General features: G+C 30.3%; 1 protein-coding gene across 3 annotated transcripts in view; it reads left to right on the top strand.

Moving 5' to 3' along the window:
* LOC132728005 (cholinesterase 1-like) overlaps positions 1 to 19970 on the top strand; it is a 52272-nt gene that overhangs the window by 15293 nt on the left and 17009 nt on the right. The window contains exon 1 of one of the 3 annotated variants that reach the window (XM_060713633.1): positions 1376 to 1519. The exons of 1 other annotated variant lie outside the window; for it this stretch is intronic. The gene's annotated coding sequence lies outside the window, so the exon portion shown is untranslated. Of the gene's footprint in view, positions 1 to 1375; positions 1520 to 15136; positions 15460 to 19970 lie in introns of those variants that run through there. One more of the 3 variants, XM_060713619.1, reaches the window with a different exon arrangement.

Below are 19970 nucleotides of genomic sequence, written 5' to 3'. Positions count from 1 at the left end.
AGAGCCGATCAGCATTTTATTTGGGCAGAAAAGCGGTAAATGAATGTAAAATGAAAACAGCTTAAATTTGTCAAAGTGATTTGAGCATGTATCGTTTGCTTTATCCAGATAACCGGGCTTCAATCTTATATTTTTTATAGGATTTATATTAATCAGTTTACATTCTGTGTTTGTTTCTGACCGATGAACACCTGGGATCTGAGTTTAAACTTAGAAAGAAATTCTTTATAACCTAAGAATACCATTACATGTAAGTAGATGGTACAGGCTAAGTCCTGCTTTAGTAGTTTAGCCTTGTCATAAATTAGCGAGTAATACGGCGCACGAGGTAAAATAATGGTGGTATTCAATATATAAGATGAGCATAAGCACATCCATTTGGTCCTGTCCATCAATGAAGATTGCTAATTAATCACATTAGATATCAGTGATTGCGGTCATTTCTTTATTCAGGGTTCGTGTTATTGCATACAATGTACTACATCCGCTGTATTTAACTACACGTTAAACTAATGAGAAAATGAGAAATAGTTCATAAACACGAGTTGACATTGGTTAGATATAGCCATTAAATACTTCCTGTAGCTCAATTTATTGCATGTAAATTATATAAAAGTGTGTTTTTTGTTGTTGTTTTTTGTTGTTTTGGTTTTGTTTTTTTTTTTTCGTTTTTTTTTTTTTCTTTTTCCTTGATTCTAGCATTCTAGTAATTGATTAACATTGAGGTAATTGGGAATGACTAAATTTTAGATTTATTCCTATCATAAATGAATGTACAACGCTACGTATTGGCCTTTCGAAAAAAATAACATAAAACATAATTTGTTTAAGGATGCATAAGATTTAGTGCTGAATATTTTCGTACATTTTGTAAACTGACACTGTTAACTGGACCAGTCGAATTATGTTTTGATCAGAAGGTAAAAGGTGGTTTTTAGAAGTAATCTAGGTGATAAACCTATCAAACTGATGTAACCCCAATATCACATTCAGGGACTAGTCTACAGGTTTGAGCAGTAGAATTGTAAATGAAATATATTCATTAGAAGCAATCATTTTCCTGTCAAAAAATATTGTCCGACCAACAACATGGCAAATAACGAATGCCTTCATATGAATGATTTAATTTTAATTTCTTTATTGCCTTTTATTTCTGACGTAGATAATTTGGTGGTCAGAATAACAACTATGCTAAGTGATGGTTCAGTTGTAAATATTCAATACATACATATTATCGTTAAAGCCATGCTTAAATCTGTCAGAGAGATAAGTCCTAAAGATTATTTGCTGGATAAACATTTCAATAATGAAGTTGATAAGATTGGAGTAATACGTGGAAGGTGTTAAGATAAAATATGATAGGATTTCGTCCCTTAATTTATGCAATTCAGTTCATATATACGTAAGTGTGTTGGGATAAAATTGACCAGATTTCTTTAAATGTGACTAATGGAAAACTTTGGATGAAATATCAGCAATTTATCTTTTAAACAGATTTGGATATATTAATCAAACCACGGTTTGTATCTTTATTTTTTTAAATGGTAATTGCATTGAATTTATATATTAAATAAATTGTCTCTTTTACTTTTTGTGTGTACAATATCCAGTAATAAAATAACAAGATAAAACATAACATGGCATAAAATTACATAAGCATGGCAAAACAATAATATGGCATAAAACATGACAGAAAATAAGAATGTATAGAATAACATGACATAAAATAACAATTGTTCTTCAAATAACATGACATATATTTTGCTATAAATAAACGCATGCCGTTATCTATAGTACAATTATTTACACGATAAAAATATATGATTAGTTAACAAATGGATAGACATGATAAAAGTGTGTTAATGTTACATGTTTTCGTGAAGTACATTTTTTAAAATATTTATATATACATGTTTTAAGAGCTCAAAAAAAATATTGTCAGAAAAACATAGATTTATTTCAAAGCCTCGTGATTTTCTTATAGAATTGAATATCAACATTCTTTGTGGTAGAAATATAATATTTTACAAAAGTCTTTATTTGCACACAACACATGACCTTGATAATATAAATTCTGTGTAGTAAATATGATATCTTTTAAACCATCCGATTTTCATTAGGTACTCAAACCTTTGTTTACCAGATAATTATAAGGCATGGATTCTTTTGCAAATATTTAATTTTCTCATGTTTCATATTATCATTTATATATAATATATATGAATGTACGCTAAAGAATCGCACTTATATTTGTTTAAAAAGACGTCGTTTCACTAAAAAAAAACATTGACTATACAGCAGGGGATTTATTTTTAACTCCATAAATCTTCAAAGTTCAGGTAATTTTTAACAAAATCATATTGTTTAGAACAAATATTGCTTTGTTTTGTTGCTTAGTTATCTCTTAGACTTGGGTGACTGACCGTATACATGCAACTCTACAAAACCAAGATCATTGGTTTCCCGTGTTTGCGAATAATCTGAAAAATTTTATTTGTTCCCCAAATAATAATAGTTTCCGATTTAAAAGAATTTATAAGAAAAATTTAAAATATCATTTCCATTTAAAATTATTAACTTTCACTAAATGAATCGCTATGATTGAACTGTTCCAAAACCAGCTAAATGAACAAATCGCAATCGAAACAACCGACATGGCTTAGTAAAGACTGAAATGTAAAAGGTTTCTGTCTTGTATGTTATGTATATTTAACTACGTACAAAACAGTTTATGCTCATCACTACTGTATATCTATTTTGTTGATTTGAAATAACGTTCGGAAATAATAAATGATGGTTTATAAATGTTACGCGACAATGTATTTAAAGTATGGTAATATTTCATTTGAATATTTGTAAAATACACTGTGATTACATGAATCCTATATTTTATGTACAATTCAAAACATAATTATGTTCTGTTCTGTTATGACCTACAGAAAAAGGAAATCGTTATTGAGATCCACAATTAACTAATTCACACTAAACACTATCACTTGACAGTACGCACATCTCTAAAAAGCAGTTCCAAAAAGTCATTCCATAGCTTTCCTGGATATTTTGCCCCAGGTGATGAATTTATTCCGTTTAAGTGTGTTTCATTTCTCCTTGCAGACGACTTATGTCAAACAATCAATAACAGGGAATTGGCTCAGAAGAAGTAATAGTCTAATAGATTGGAACTTTTAATTTGACAATTCATTAATTTTAGTGTTTTTTCTCTGGTCTGTTACTTGATGCTGTCTTCACATGATCCTTGTGAAGTAATACTTCAATCCAGACATTTTGTTTCTAGGCTGTAAAACTGTCAGTGGCAGGCCCTTAAATTGGCTTTGCTTATTTTAGAAATTTCTGTGCAAATTTTGATTGAACAGCAAAAGTTACTTATAGAAAGTGTTTAGAAAATATATTTCGGGAAGAGAAAGGTTTTTAAAACACGGATATATTGTATGTGAGCTACATTTTAATGGAGAAATTACAAGCGCCAAATGTAAGTATAATAATTGCAGATTTTTTATGATTATCTGGAAGGCGATAAAATATGGACACAGCATTGCGAAAAGTGCTCTGAATCACATTTCTAACGACTTTAAGTTTTTTTTTATTTTGAATCAATACAAATAAACTATTTAAAACTTACAGATTACAAATGGTAATTTATTCACTTCTTTATCATTTGCATATTGTTTTAGTATTTAGTTATATAATAATTGTATCATTTTCCAAAAGTTGCAAGTCAATCAAAGATTTCATCATCTGATGTCGTAATCGGAACATTGGTCTTGTAATATGTACAGTCTACTCCGCTTATAACGAGATCGGTTATAACGAAAGACCGCTTATAACGTACATTCTACTGTATTACTGGCACGGGCCAACTTGGCCTATAATTATATAAAACTGGTAATAATTCCTTTTATGTTTTCATCATAACTTTCATTGTTTAACATTTTCACAGTAACATACCTCTACTCATGGATATTGAAAAGTTTTATTGATGAAAGTACCAATTTGTATGTAAATTGTAGACAAAGGAAGAATTTACAATTTATATGCATGTTTTGCCTACTTCAGATGGTTTTTTTTGTACAAAAATATCGTTTAAACAGCATTTTTCGTATTAAAGATCAAACTTTGTTAAATACAATTGCATTTATTGTCATAAAAATTCAATCTAAAAACTTTATTTATGGATCAATTTCAACATAATTTATATTGTCTTGATATCTCTCCGTAACAAAGATAATTTCAAATAATACGTTCATGTACACTGCCAACTTTTGAAATCTTTGTTTGTAAGTGATCGTACTTCTGAATTATTTTCTAAGTAATATTCTCCCGTTTTTTTACTAATTTACTAAACAATCTAAACAATCTATATCCTAATATCGGTTTTTCATAGAGGGCCGAGTTGACCTGTGCCGAGTTGACCTGTGCCGAGTTGGTATAGGGCCGAGTTGACCCTTTACCCACTGCAACATCTGTCAATCATTTCTTACCGACATACTCGGATGGTAACTTTATAATGCTTCCCTCAAGCGTGGTTAATACATGTATCCCATTTCAAAGTTCCATCACATAACTTACTGTCACTTTATACTTTTTGGACCATTACCGGAGATAATAGTGCTACCATGGACCTTTAACGGAGATTATAATGCTACCATGGGCCTTTTACAGAGATTATAATGCTACCATGGGCCTTTAACGGAGATAATATTGCTATCATGGGCCTTTAACGGAAATGTTATTGCTAGCATGGGCCTTTAACGGAGATAATAGTACTACCATGCTAACACCAGGATCTAAATGCCATATAAATCTAGCCGCTAGGGATTAATTAATTTCGGGAGAGAAAACGCATGTGTCGGCAACTTCTAACAGACAAATTACAACAACCAATCAACATCACTTAGGCTGTACCGAGAAGAGCAGTAGACCGGATACTTTAATGGACAATTCTCTCATTTTATTACTTTTTCTTGCATAGCAGACTGGCGTTTTCCGTGACTTTTACCCATGCCGGAAATTTCATCTGGCATGGGGGGTGCCAGATGAGTCGCGTGCTGTACAATGGCACGCTCAGGATGACGTCATTTTGCCGTTATGAATGAAGTTGAAATTCATACGCTGTTGTAAGAAAGTACTTACGAATTGCTATTGAAATTAAAGATAAAGAATTTAAAATATAATGGAATATGGTAGAATATGCAAGAAAAAATATCTGACATATGTTTGCGGTTCGGATGGGAATATCCGTCCTTCGGTCACCCGCCCATCCGAACCGCAAAATATGACAGTTATTATTATTCTCTGATAGGCAATGTCTTTCGAACAATATTCTTGCAATCAGTGCGTCTCGTCTCCGATTACTTTACTTCGTTTCAGATCGTGTAACTTTAGTATTGTATGTTTACAAAAAAAAAGAAATTTCCTGTGAACATGTGAAAAATAGTAATTGTGAAAATATTGCTGTGCAAACAAATTGTAAAGAATAGGATAATATAGAAAATAATAAATGAATGTGCAAGAATAAAGTTGTGAAATAAACTTAAAAATTCTTTATTGGGAATGGAATCTTGACACATTCATCGTAAGTTTTATATTTTATTATTGTGTTATGTTTCATTTTAAGTTGAAGATGGTTTAATGACATGTCCGTTTTCTATTTTCTATAGTTCATACAAATTAGTTAAAGTTCAATTATGTTGGAAACTTTAAGTTTATTGAAAGACTCTTGAACCGGTTTATTGAAACCAATCACTTACTTATATACGAATGCAATTCAAAGTTTTTATTTGTAATTTCTGAATTAGTGTTGTCGTTTTACGCCATAATATATGTTATTAAATGGTATTTACTGTTCGAAAATTAGTAAGTAATAAGAGGATATTTTTTCGTTTGAGTGAAATATGGAATTTATGTGGCATTTTATCATGTTGAGTGAAAATATATACCATATTTCACGAAAAACCTTCTTATTTAATTTCATTATATGAAATATATTTGACTGATATAGCACCATAATTCATGGGTAAAATTTAATAATAAATATTATTTGCAAAAACGTACATATAGCAAGAAATAAGACCTTAATTCAATGATCAGATTAATACAAACAGTTAGACATCAGTTTTCTTTTCAATTTTTAAGACTTTACAAATTAGACGAAGACTTGAACATTTGTATTTGTTTTGGAGCTATAAGTGTTTGAAATAAAAGTACTTTTAAATAAAAGTATACGTTTTTTTTTAAATAAATGACGCGAAACATTTTTGGACCATTTTTAGCATGTCAGTTACTTTTAGGACAAACGTGTTGCACTGGCTTGTCTATATGAATTACTCTCTGTTACAGAATGCGTAACTGATCATTGTTAATTTTGATAGGCTCATCAGTTTTACAATAAACACTGCTTTCTCAAATATGACAGAAGTAGGAAATTCGTAGCAATAATCTTTTTGATAAGGCTCTAAGTTAAACTTCAGAACTCGAATGCGTTAAAAATCAATCTACAGTATATCAAGTATTCGATGGGTTAGCAAAAAGCAAACTGGACGAAGAAGTTATAAATTCTTGAAATAGTAGACATATTTTCCGCGTTCCTAGGCTCTTCTTTAATTATTTCATTGAAGAAGAGACATAAATCCGTCACGTTTTGTAATATCGTGTAAACATAATCATGAAATGTTTATGTGTGTTTGTGTGCTAAGAATGCCTCATGTAAAATTACATATAGCCAAGCCTTTATCGCTAATTTGTTTTAGATAATTAACTTTTTATTGGTGTTCGAGAAAAGGATACAGACTCAATTTTAAGAAGGGGTGATATGTTTCTGAGATATATTTAATAAAACTTGAAACTTGAAGGAAGTTAAGAACTGAAAATTACTTGCTGAAATGGTATATAATAAGAGAGTTGTAAAAAAGAGAAGACAAACTTTTAATTTCAACTACAATTATTAAATATTGGACATTTATTACGATTGGCTACCATCATTTTAACTTCATTGTGTAGGAAGTGTAAACGGAATAATTAAAGTGAGCACTTTGAACAGGTACATTGAAATCATACTCAGCGGTTCGAATACAATTAAATCTTTTAGAAAGAACATTTATAACATTTGAACATTTTTAATAATGATAATAATACAATTTAAAGCAATTCTTTCTGAAGATAGTTTTGAATGAGAATTTATTGAGTTAATAGCCTTTCTTTGCTTGATAGATCTCCAAATTTCTTGACATGTGCATCCAATGAACTCTAGCTTTACAGTTCTTTCTCATCCAAGCCGTTTAAACTGTTTCGTTAAATTTATTAAGAATGAGAAGCACTTGGTTAATGATTTGATGCTTCCCAAATTATTTCGTAAGACTGCATGTTCAATAATTATTCAGATGAATTAAAATAATACAATGTATATGCACTAAAAACATTCAAACAATAAAGGGCACATGTCAAGAATGGCTTTAGCGATCTCTTTGACGCTCGAGCGTCTACAAGAGTTGCAAAGAGTTTGTAAAGAAATAGAGATAGACAGATAAAGAGATGACGATTAGTCAACAACCATCTTGTTACGTATAAATAATACAAAGAAACGCTTTATGTATTCCCTTTAAGTTAAATCATATTTGCTAAAAAGTGATTGGTGATGGGTATATGTTCATTTGTCAAAATCATACTAACTTCCTTGTTACTTTTTGAGTTTTTGCAATTTTATTAAAATGATGTATTTACACGTACAAGTCTGTACAAAGTTGTTCGAAGTTTATCAATGAATACTAGTATTCCATTAAGTGAAGTTTTTCTTGATTTTATGCATAACAAGTAATAAGAAATGAAAAACTGTAAAATCAATTTTCGATCTTAATCTTATACAAATGAAGCATCGAACCCCACCGTGTGACCCCAATGCACCCATTATCCTCCTCTCCTCTCCTTAAAATTGCTTGCCGTCTTAAGTACGGACATAAAGCATATATTGCAGATCAATGTTCATTTACGATTACCAAAATATGGATATCTGTTTTCGTGATACCGGAGCAATTTATTACTGTATCTCACTTTACGACGTCTCTGAAGCTATTCCCTAAAGCCGAAAACGGTGTTTAATAGGTGCTAAGGGGAAATAATATATCCGCACCATGTCATGTTATAGAAACCATCAATCTATCAAAATATTTGGTATTATATTCTTTTTCGGGATGTTACGTCTAATTTTGGCTTCGTTCGCATGCATTATTAAGAGGCATTTATTAATAATTTGAAATGCATCTTCTCTGTAAGCTCTGCGGATATTTTCCTGAAGAAGTGGTATGTACTCAATATAGGAAAAGCTTTTTATGAAGAACTGTATAATGAAAAGTAAATAACAGTTATAAATCATACTTCGTATATGATAATATAAAATTGTTTTTGAAAAGGAATGAAAATTGAATTAGATTATATATATTTTACTCATTAGTAATTGGAAAGAAATACTAGCTTTAAATGAATACTTGTAAAATGTGTAATACTTTTCCAGAATTATGTGGGCATATCTTGTAACCTTATCCTGCACAACCTTATTTCATTACAGTATTATACAAGTAACACCAATTGTTCGAATGACTTTAAAAAGAACATAAAACGCCTTAGAGAACTATATTTCAATGCTTGGGTAGTTAAGCTTTCTACATGTAACAGTGATTTAATATGTATTTTTTTCTATTCTGTTAATGTTATTAAAATGTATATAAAACTACATGTCAAGTATCTTGCCTTGTGAGACGCCATTTTAAATCTTTTCAGATTGCGTTTGGATGTTTTGAATAAATAATCTGAACAATTGAAAATGACTGAAACCTGCGGCATCTTAGTTTTTGTCATGTTAGTCGACACATTAGTGGCTCCAATTTTACCATAATTTTAAAGCAGTATACCTACAGATAGGCTAACATATTCCGGGAAAATCAATCTTGGGATAAATTTACTTTTTGTAAAAGAACTTTAAGAAATGTGAAAATATTTAACATTCAACTTATTATTCAGATGTTTTTTGCGATTTATGTATTTATCACAATGTTTTAAAGAAAGGAAATCAGGATTAAGTTAATAAGTCTGGTGTTAATCGCGACATTTATCAACATATTTCTAGTTTCGCTTCATTTTACCCTTTTCGTCATTTAAGTGTTAGTTAATTATTTTAATTGTAAGTGTTGTTTGCAATGTGTACATGACTTCCTCTGTTTCATTCATAATATTTCATCTTTAAAGACTTTTTCAAACTTTTCATGAAATTTAGTATTAATCTGTGGGCTTGCATTGGCGTTGAATTTAGAACTAGGCATATCACTAGTACATACAGTGACAAATTTAAATCAATTTACGTACCGCTTTAACATTATCATATCACCATCCTCGACAAAACATTCTATTAGTAAACTTCCATATATCCGCATCCAAATAAACATAGAATATAAATCGAGTGACGAGTCTTTAAATAATACATTAAGTCAATACAAATTGGAATATTTTTCTGTTTTAGAGAATGACGCATGCGCTCCGTTAAATGAGAGCAACAGACAGCCGCCCATTGAAATTTACAGATGATTTGTTTTATAACTTTTAGTTGCCAGAAGATGTGTCATTTCCAGCGTCCGTCTGATACCGAATATTGGTATGATTCATTTAAGTCTAGTTTTAAGACAAAGCAATTTCTAGTATGCTATTCAAGTCGTTGAGACGATTGCATCATGCTGTCACTTTTCATATTTTCATATACCCCAATCTTCTCCGAAACATGTCTTTTGAGGAATTCTATGCCTTCCTCCATGGTGACTTTATATTCTTCTATTAAATCTAAATATCAAATGGTTAGTCATCTTCTGCATTCCATATATGCTCGTCAGGTGCGAGTCCGGGATGTTTTCCTAGAAATAGGGTGTAAAGTTTCGTCAATGAGTCCTGTATATTCAAGAATAAGTTTGAAATTTTATTAGTTTTCACGGGTGTTGGATAAGGCCACACGTCAAACATTTGCGCGATGTTTACTAGACAGTGTTTGTGTGATTTCACTACAAAAACAAAAGTTGATATACAAATCTGAGAATGGTTAAACATACTATTCAATTCCAATCTCCAAACCCCCATCCCTTCTTTATCCGTACATGTCCGTCTCTTGTACTACTCATCAAATACATCTTATTAAGAGATCATGAGAACCTGACATTGTCCTTTTACATGTAGCATCTTTATTGCTTTCTTTTAATAAGCAATCAGTATTTTATTGTATGTATTAACACATTAGCACGCATCGTGTATATTCTCATCATACTGACATTTTGTCAGGGAAACTTAAAGTTGTCTTATTGAACCACACAGACAAAATCAAAGTAACGATTTAGAAAAATGCATCCACCTTTTTACATATTTGTGTCGATGCAAAATGAAATGCATACAATACATTGTAATATAAGATTTGTTTAGTTGAAACAAAACTAAAAACAAAATGTATTTTGATTAGTTTATATGACTTGTGTTTTAAAAGGCACATTAAGCCTCAGAAACGAATTAGTTATACTTTTTAAGAAAGGGCAAACATAAATTACGTATAGTGTTTAAAGTATGGTTTTAGAGAATGTTAGTTTCTTGTAACCTTAAGAAAGAGGCGATAAATGTGAAATAATTTGTCTGAAAAGTAGGAAAGCAAGAGTAAAAAAACTAGTGTTTTGACTTCCATACTTATGCATTGTAACTGTACTTATTGCCAGTAAGCAACACAATTGCCCAATGAGTAACTTTTTGGATACAATAAAGTAAACAAAAATCCAAAAATAAACTTTTGAAAAAAAGCATTTCTGAAACATTTCTAATTTGGGCATTTAACAAAATATTAGGTACAGAAAAATGCTAAAAATATGGATAACAATTATAATGAAGTATTGCAACAAGGATTTACTTTATATCGAGATATTTTTAACCAGATTCTTCAAATCATCATGTTTCGGATTCCATATTATAAATATAACGTCGGGCAAATATCTCAAAAAACACTTAAGATCGTTATTGAATTAAACGGATGCATGTAGAAATCCGCACTGTGCAGTACACTGTTTTATTGAGATGCGGTTGTTATTTGAATTGGTTACGGGTAATAAAATGTTGATATCTCCCCTACGGGCCGAACATTAGTTGTTTGATTTGATTTTTCGAAACAGATGGTCTTTTGGTCATGCAATATTCCCTTTTCAAAATTTCTTATCAATTCTGACGTGAAGAAACCGCATATTTATTTTTGTCTATTTTCGAGGCACATGTTTTTTTCTTCTGAACTTGGTTTATACAGAATTTATTTTGGTCCGAATGTGTAGGAAGCTGCAAGCTTATAGACACACTTTCGAATCCGTTCCTGGAACCAACTGAGCATTGCTCAAGGAAACAAAGACTTGCCACTGACGGGGTTTGAACCCATGCAACTGGGGATGATTAGATTACTAGTTCGACGCGATAACCACTCGGTCAGGCTGCCACTTTAAAGGTTGTTGTTGTTTGGGTTGTTATTATTTTTATTATTAAATATTATGATTATTCATTTATTATTTGGGGGAAGTTATTGTTTTTGTCGTTGTTTGTTTTTTGTTGTTGCCTTTTCACTTTTATTACATAACGAATCACTTATAAATGAAACATCAATATACAGGATATAACGCTTTTATGTAATTTATAAAAACACCTAAACGCAAGCGTCATAAATGGGCGAGATTATTACACATTGCAATGTTTAATATCATTGTTTAATTCTGCTCGGTTTGATTAAGCCTATTTAAGCTTGTTAGTGATACGCGAGAGCTAATGGTAACGTCCAACCCCTCCCCAACATCGGTTAAAGCAGGGCTTAGAGTATACATGCCATGACATGGCTTTTCATATAGAATGTAGAAACTTGCGCAGATGTATAAAATTACAAACGATGTACTTTTGCTATTTTAGAAGTTACATAATTCGACTTCTTTTTATTGAAACTACTATCGACAAATGCTCTGAATATGTTTGAAAATATTATATTATATGTTATGTCGTTCGCGTTCGAGTTATTCAAAATATAAGGATTACTCAAATTATCAGCACTAGCTAATGTGACCGGTTGTGTTACAACCATTATAAATGAACAACAAATGAAAGGCCGTTATTTTTATCTTTTAAATGTCATTAACATATTGTTTACATGGTGTCATCGTCCAGTACAAAATATAACACAATATCATCTATTATTTAACCAACATATTTTTAACAAAAAAGGACAAATTCTTAATGCAAAGGCATATTATGCCTCAGAAATGAATATTTTCTAATTTTTAGAGAAATTGCAAGCATGTGTTTGATAATGATGGACATGACATATTAGATGCCTTTAAGTTATGTAGAGCTAAATGTCAATTTCATAAAACAGTGTAGAAAATTGTAAACAAATGTGTATTTTGACTTACATACGACGTACGAAATACCTTTTCAAACAGCATAAAGTAATACATGTAGATGGTTCAACGCAATGGCCAGTAAGTTCCTCTTCGGAAATTCTGACGGGACATTAAAACTAAAAAAAATACATTGATGACTCAAATTAATATCAGTTGGAGACATGACGGGCCGTTAAATGCTAAATCTAGTTATCAACATGAACGAAACTCTGATTTAAAAGGCAATTCTAGGCATCACTGGAAAGTAGCATTGGCCTCTTTCTACGTCATCTCCTGTTTCCTACTTACAGCAATTTGATCTACTTTTGCACGACGTGTAAAATGAAGAAAAGAGCTTATTTCTTCCGAGAGTTTTGTAAATTTAATTAGATATATTGGATTAAAACTTAGATTTCTATACATTGAGTACAATTAGTGTATTAAAAACGTTTAGAAACGGAGTTTCACGAAATGTTTTGACATCTTGTTTTCTTAGATAATGACGTTGTTGAACTTTAGTTGATACATATTTTATTTAACAAATTTTTTCTCTTTATGAAATGTTTTTGTTGGGCATATATATTTTTCAATGTTTAAAAATAAATAAAAACAATTAAATGATTACACTGGTACCAAATTTAAATAAAGATTCAAAAAGGAAAAATATGTCACTCACAAATATATAATTATGAATGTACATTAATTTTCAAATTTATATTCAATTTTTGCATTTGGGTGACGTTGCTCAATAATGGTTTATTGTGATTAATAATGTGGTTTTTTGTTGTTTTAAAATTGATATTTTATTTAAATGTTTCATTAAAATATATGTGCCTCTCATAATCTCATATGCTAATTTACATTCCGTACAAATATCTCGGATGGTAATAATACATTAATAATAATTCAAAGTGTTCCACTAAGGTCCAAAAGCCAAAAATAATTTTACACAGATAAACTGGAGCACTTTAAAAGGTAAGAAAGATATATACTCAGAATGTATTTGAAAATCGATATTTTATGCGAATTGAGTTCAAATAGTTTCATTTTCAGTTTATTTTGCACACTAAAATTTATTAGTTTGGAAAAACAAAATGATCAACTTATCAGATATTTTGCACACAAGTAAATAATACGTACATAAATCTTCTTCAAATGAGATATATCTGGAAAAAAATATTTCCATTCCTGTATAAGTGGAGTCCTTTAAAATGTAGATATGTAATTGACATTTGACATTTTCTGTTTTAATAATAGCACATTTATCTATGACAAATGCACTAAAATTAGATAAATATTCTACGTGAAATACATTAATTTTATAATATGCACCATTACCGATTATTTAAGGCTAGGTTGGAATCACACCTCTTGTAATTTCCGCTTGAAGCGCTTATCTGTTTCCTCAAGAGAACGTCATATTTTAGCGTTTTTATACTTATTATATTGGATGATCTTTCATACTCATGATTACACTCCCACAATATGATGTGTTTATATCGATATTAAGTTGTGACGTAATTCCTGAGAAATTATATTACTACAGTACTATTGACATTTATAATATACTTTTAAATGAAATATTGAGAAATATTGACGAAATAAATTGCGTATTTTCATTTTCCGTATTTTCACTGTAAAAATTTATTTTTCACTGCAGTGAAACATATTTTCCGTATTTTCACTGGTGTCTTGCCGCACTACTTTCTTTTAAATTCTGCCAGTACTCAAAATTTAAGGGAAAGTCTTGCAAATTTTAATGTCCTGAATATAATAAACAGAAAATTCAAGTTTTTTCTATAAATACATGATTTATTTTCATCTTGTGGCATGAAAATTACCATATTTCACTCGTGGCTACCGCCACTCATGAAATATTTATTTTCATACCACTCGATGAAAATAAATCATGTATTTATAGAAAAAACTTGAATATCCTCTATTTATTCTTTTTTTTTGCTTAAAATGTCCCTTTTGAATTGTCTTTCGCATAAGTCTTAATTCAATATAGATTGGTTGAAAATTTAGGAAATTGTTCACCGACAAATTTGTCAGCGCTTAACCATTTATTTAACATAACAAAGGTATCTTTGTACGAATTCATGTGTAAAACTAGGTGTTATTATTCTCCATGTTTTCTTCAATGCTTATATTGTAACAGCCTCCATCATTTGATAGGCGACGAGAATATTAATATGCTGAAAAGATCAATTAACTTGTTGATCATATTTACAAGTGTAAAGAACAACACTATAATATAGTTCATTTTACCATATTATTTTGCTAGACAATTACAGAACAAAAAGATGCGCAATTTGCATTTGTTTACAGTGTAGCCTACATAGACAGTCATATGGCATCGCCCATGCATTTTTTACGGTCTAGAATGCACATATGCATACCGCACATGTCATGCGAATTCCACCGTGGATCAATGGCTCCGGGAACTTAACAAAAAATCAGGTAGCGTAGCATCTTACGTGTGATTGTATCTCAAAATGTCACCAATAAACAATATAACTTTAACAACAAGAGACAAATGGTGGTCCTAAATGACACACTTGATAGTCGTCTAATACAGAAAGAATTGCAAGTTATTCATAAACAGCTAACCAAAGGTGTAACGACTGATAAAGCCGAGTCATATCTAATTAATTTGATGCGGATTAACCGACCTCAGATGCGATTCAACCTGACTGCGCGGAACACTTTGTACCAACGCATTTTAATATTGTAACAATATTGGATGTACGTGATTTTTAATGTGTTTTACAATAATAAATGAAAGCGGATATTGCTATATAATATTTTATTAGAACGAAAAAAATATTGTAATTAGAAGACGTTAGATAGATAGTAAATTTGGAGTATGTTTTGATTGATTATAATATCGTTTTAGATTACTGTTACCTCTTTGATCTTGGAAAATATAACATAAAACACATTTTAAATTACCACATCGGATAATAAAGAAATCAGAAGTGGTTAAATTAAGGAATTAAAAACAGCAACTATTAAGCAGGTAAGCATGGAAAGTTAATAAATAATATTTTTTGATTTATTTCTTGACAGTGTTATCAGTTAGATTTTTAAATGTTTTGCTGTGTATTTGAATACTTGTTTAAACCAACATTTAACACTTAATCTGTTTGATCTGAATGATATTAACCTTTGACACCACTTAGAAACATTCGACACCCTGTCGGAACCAAAAATGACTAGCCTTGGATTGGCACCAGTATAAAGCCGTATCAGCATGTTCTTTCGTGCAGTATGGCAGTTAAGAAGGTGTCATCATTTATATTATAACAGCATTTGTCTTATATGTAGGTTAACAATATACACTCTACTTATCATCTGATCTGATAAATAAAACTTTACATGTTATAGTTAAAATATATTTGTACTTATTTAACGGTTTAAAAACTATGGTGTACGAAATATTTATCTATGTACATATCACCAACGAGTGTTGATTAAAAAGTGATATTTAATGTAACTGAATGTTAAATGAAAACAACATATTTGTCAAAAGTAGCAATGACTTTGTGCATGTATCTTACGCCAAATTTCGATGTTATAATTTTTTAGTTCTGTCTCGAATCTCAGGATATTTATTGGTCAATATACATTGTAGTAAATGACCAATTAAATATCCTGATATGTGAGTTTTAACTTACAAAAATTCTTTATGACCTTAGACCCAATATTGCTGTATAACCAGCAATTAAGTATTTGGTACCTGGGTAATCCTCGAATATTTTAGTCTTGCGATAAATTATTGAGTAATACTTCGCACGAGGAAACAACGGTGATATTCAATGTATAAAATGCGCATAAGCGCGTCCATTTGGTCCTGTCCATCAATGATGATTGCTAATTAATCATATTAGATATCAGTGATTGCGGTCATTTCTTTATTCAGGATTCGTGCTATTGCATACAATGTACTACATCCGCTGTATTGAACAGTGTTAAACTAATGAAAAAATGAGAAATAAAAACGAGTTGAGACATTGGTTAGATATAGTCATTAAATATTTCGTTTAGCCACAATTATTGCATGTAAATTATAAAACGTTTTTTATTCTGGTCGTGTTTGTTTGTTTGTTTTTTTGGGGGTTTTTTTTTGGTGTTGTTTTTTTATTCATATTTTCATTAATGGAAGGGGTGTTTTAAAGAAGGGTTGAAGTATGTATATTGTGGTTGTCGACAATGTTGATTTGAGTTTTTCTTTGGTTTTTGTTTTCGTTTTAAATTTTATATTTTATTTTGATAAATTATCAAAGAAATGAAAGTATAGAATCATATATTGTACCTAAACACAAAATGCGCGTTTTTCTATGAAGACACATTAAGTTTCGATTATAATCCTAGTTATGGAAAACGTGATTGAAAAAGAACAATATAAATTATCTATAACGGTTTCTGTACATTTTGTAAATTGAAACTGTTGAACTGGACGCAGTCAAATTCTGTTTAGATGGAAAGGTACAGGTGGTTTATAGAAGTAATCCCGGTGATAAATCTATAAAAAATTGATGCAACCCCAATATCATATTCTTGGCTAGTCTACAGGTACAAGCAGTAGAATTGCAAATGAAATGTATTTATGAGAAGCAATCATTTTCCTGACAAAAATATGTCAGACCGACAATATACTTTTTACTTTTACTTTTTCGCGCATACACTATCCAGTAATAAAATAACAAGATTTAACATGACTAAATTACATAAGCATGGCAAAACAATAATATTGCATAAAAACAAAACACAAAATAACAAAATATAAAATAACATGACATAAAATAACAATTATTCATGAAACAACATGGCATAGCTTTTGCTATAAATACACTCATGCCGGAATTGATCGTACAATTATTTACACTATAAAATATATAATTGATCAATTGATAAACATGATAAAAGTGTGTTAATTATAATATTAATATTTAATTTTTCTCATGTTTCATCTTTTCATTTTATTACATATTTGAAAGTACACTAAAGAATCGCACTGATATTTGTTTTATAATATATCATACTACAAAAAATTATTTGACTATAAAAGGGGATTTATTTTGAACATGCAACTAGTACAGACCAAGATCATGGTTTGCACTGTCCGCCAATTAGTCTGAACTTATTTTGAATTGTTTCCTAAAATTAGGAATAGTTTTGTCTGGATTAAAAGATGAATAAGTCCATAATAATTATTTTATTGCTCCTCATTTGAAGAATTAGTGCCATAATGTAATAAGTGCTTGTAAATTTAACTGCAGTCATGCAGTTATTGTACGAAGTTGACGATGTGATTTCATGTGTTTGTTGAATGCGTAATTTGCGCTAAAATAGGATAATTGCCGCCATGTATAAACATGGATTTAACATTAAATAATAACGCGAATTGTCGTTTAATTGTTGAATAATCGTTTAATTGTTTAACATAGAATTTCTAATCTTTTCATCAAACATTCAAACTGACGTGTTGGTTATTCAACACTTTAAATATTCTAATCTGCGCTAACGGAATCGCTATAACTGAACTGTTCTTAGGCTAGCTAAATGAAAGTAAAGCAATAAGATACCATTGACTCCGCTTAATTAATACTTAACTGGAAAATGTCATTCAACATTGCGAGTATGCTTAACTTTAACTGAAGGAATCGCTTTAATTGAAATGTACTAAGAATAGCTAAATGAACATATTGCAATCGAACCTCGACATGGCTTAAATTAGACAGAAATGGAAAAACGCTGGTTAATGCTTTCCTCTTAAAAATACATATAACGTGTATATTTCTTACGATACAATTGTGTATAATATAATATATATTTATAACAGCGTACAAACACGTTTATCCTTAACACTGTGATATCTGTTTTGTTGGTTTGAAATAACATTTGTAAATAATACATGGGCTGTTACGCAGCAGTGTATCTAAAGTATGTTATTAATTAAATATATTAATAATTTAAATATTGGTAATGAAAAAAACACTATGTATGTAAATTGATCAATGTATTGAATGTATCATAGATATGATGCACTATTTACAAGTCAAAACAAAAGTCTGTTCTGTTTTGTTTTAATCTATTAAGAACTTGTTATAAAAAAAGGAAATCTTCATTGAGATCCACAATTAAATTATCATAAGCGAATTTACACAAAAAAACTACCAATTGACGCTTAGCACTTTTTTCCAAAAAGTCATTCCATAGCTTTCCTGGATATTTTGCCCCAGGTGATGAATTTATTCCGTTTAAGTGTGTTTCATTTGTCCTTGCAGTCGACTTATGCCAAACAATCAATAACAGAGAATTGGCTCAGAAGAAGTAATAGTCTAAAAGATTGGAACTTTTAATTTGACAATTCATTAATTTTAGTGCTTTTTTCTCTGGTCTGTTACTTGATGGTGTCTTCACATGATCCTTGTGAAGTAATACTTCAATCCAGACATTTTGTTTCTAGGCTGTGAAACTGTCAGTGGCAGGCCCTTCGATTGGCTTTGCTTATTTTAGAATTGTCTTGGCAAATTTGGATTGAACAGCAAACGTTAAAGTGTTTAAAAATATATTTCGGGAAAAGAGAGATTATTAAAGTACGGATATCTTGTTTGTAGGCTACATTTAAATGGGGAAATTACATACGCCCAATGTAAGTACAATAATTGAAGTTTATTACGATTATCGGGTTGACAATATCATATGGACAGAGCATTGCGAAAAGTGCTCTGAATCAAATTTCTAACGACTTGAAGTTTTTTTTTCATTTTAAATCAATAAACTATTTAAAACTTGTGTGCAATACAAATAGTTAGTAAAACAACAACACCTTTAATTTAAACTAATTAACGGGGTCTTTTCTGGGCGTTCTTAATCATGATGATGATGATGTTAAATTGACGTCAATATTTCCCGTTTTCTTAAACTGTAAACTTGCGTTTTAGTGTGAAAACAATTTGAATAAAATACGAGACTAAAAGTTACTGTTCACTTTAGAAGTATTTTGAAGTAATGTCCTCTATAAAGTTTTCATTTGAAGAATTTAAAATTAAGTCAATATCATTATTCGTACTGATAAGCAGTTATTTCTGGTGTCAAACTGAAACACATAATGATTACAAAAGGAAGTTTATTGACTTGTTTATCATTTGCACATTGTTTTAGTGTTTAGTTATGTAATGATTGCATCAGTTTGCAAGAGCTGCAAGTCTAACAAAGATTTCATCTCTAATCATTGGTCTTGTAATTTTATAGTCCACTCCACTTATAACGAGATCGGTTTGCTTATAACGTACATTCTGCTGTGTCCCGACCGTTTCCCTTCTATTTTCCTTCATTTTATACCGTTTATAACGAAATCGGTTTAGCGAGATATCGGTTATGTACAACGTGCGTATATTCACCGTCCTTAAGGTATGTTCGCGAATTTTAACGAGGTCACAACGTTGAAATTTAATTAAGACAAGAAAACGATATTTGTTTCGAAACAATCGTAAATTATTTCTGTCCGTCATATTCTGATGA

This window comes from Ruditapes philippinarum, unplaced genomic scaffold (assembly GCF_026571515.1).
Source record: "Ruditapes philippinarum isolate M1 unplaced genomic scaffold, ASM2657151v2 ctg6313_1_1_1_1, whole genome shotgun sequence".
NCBI classification, from domain to species: Eukaryota; Metazoa; Mollusca; class Bivalvia; order Venerida; family Veneridae; genus Ruditapes; species Ruditapes philippinarum.
This window is presented reverse-complemented; position numbering and strand designations above follow the sequence as displayed.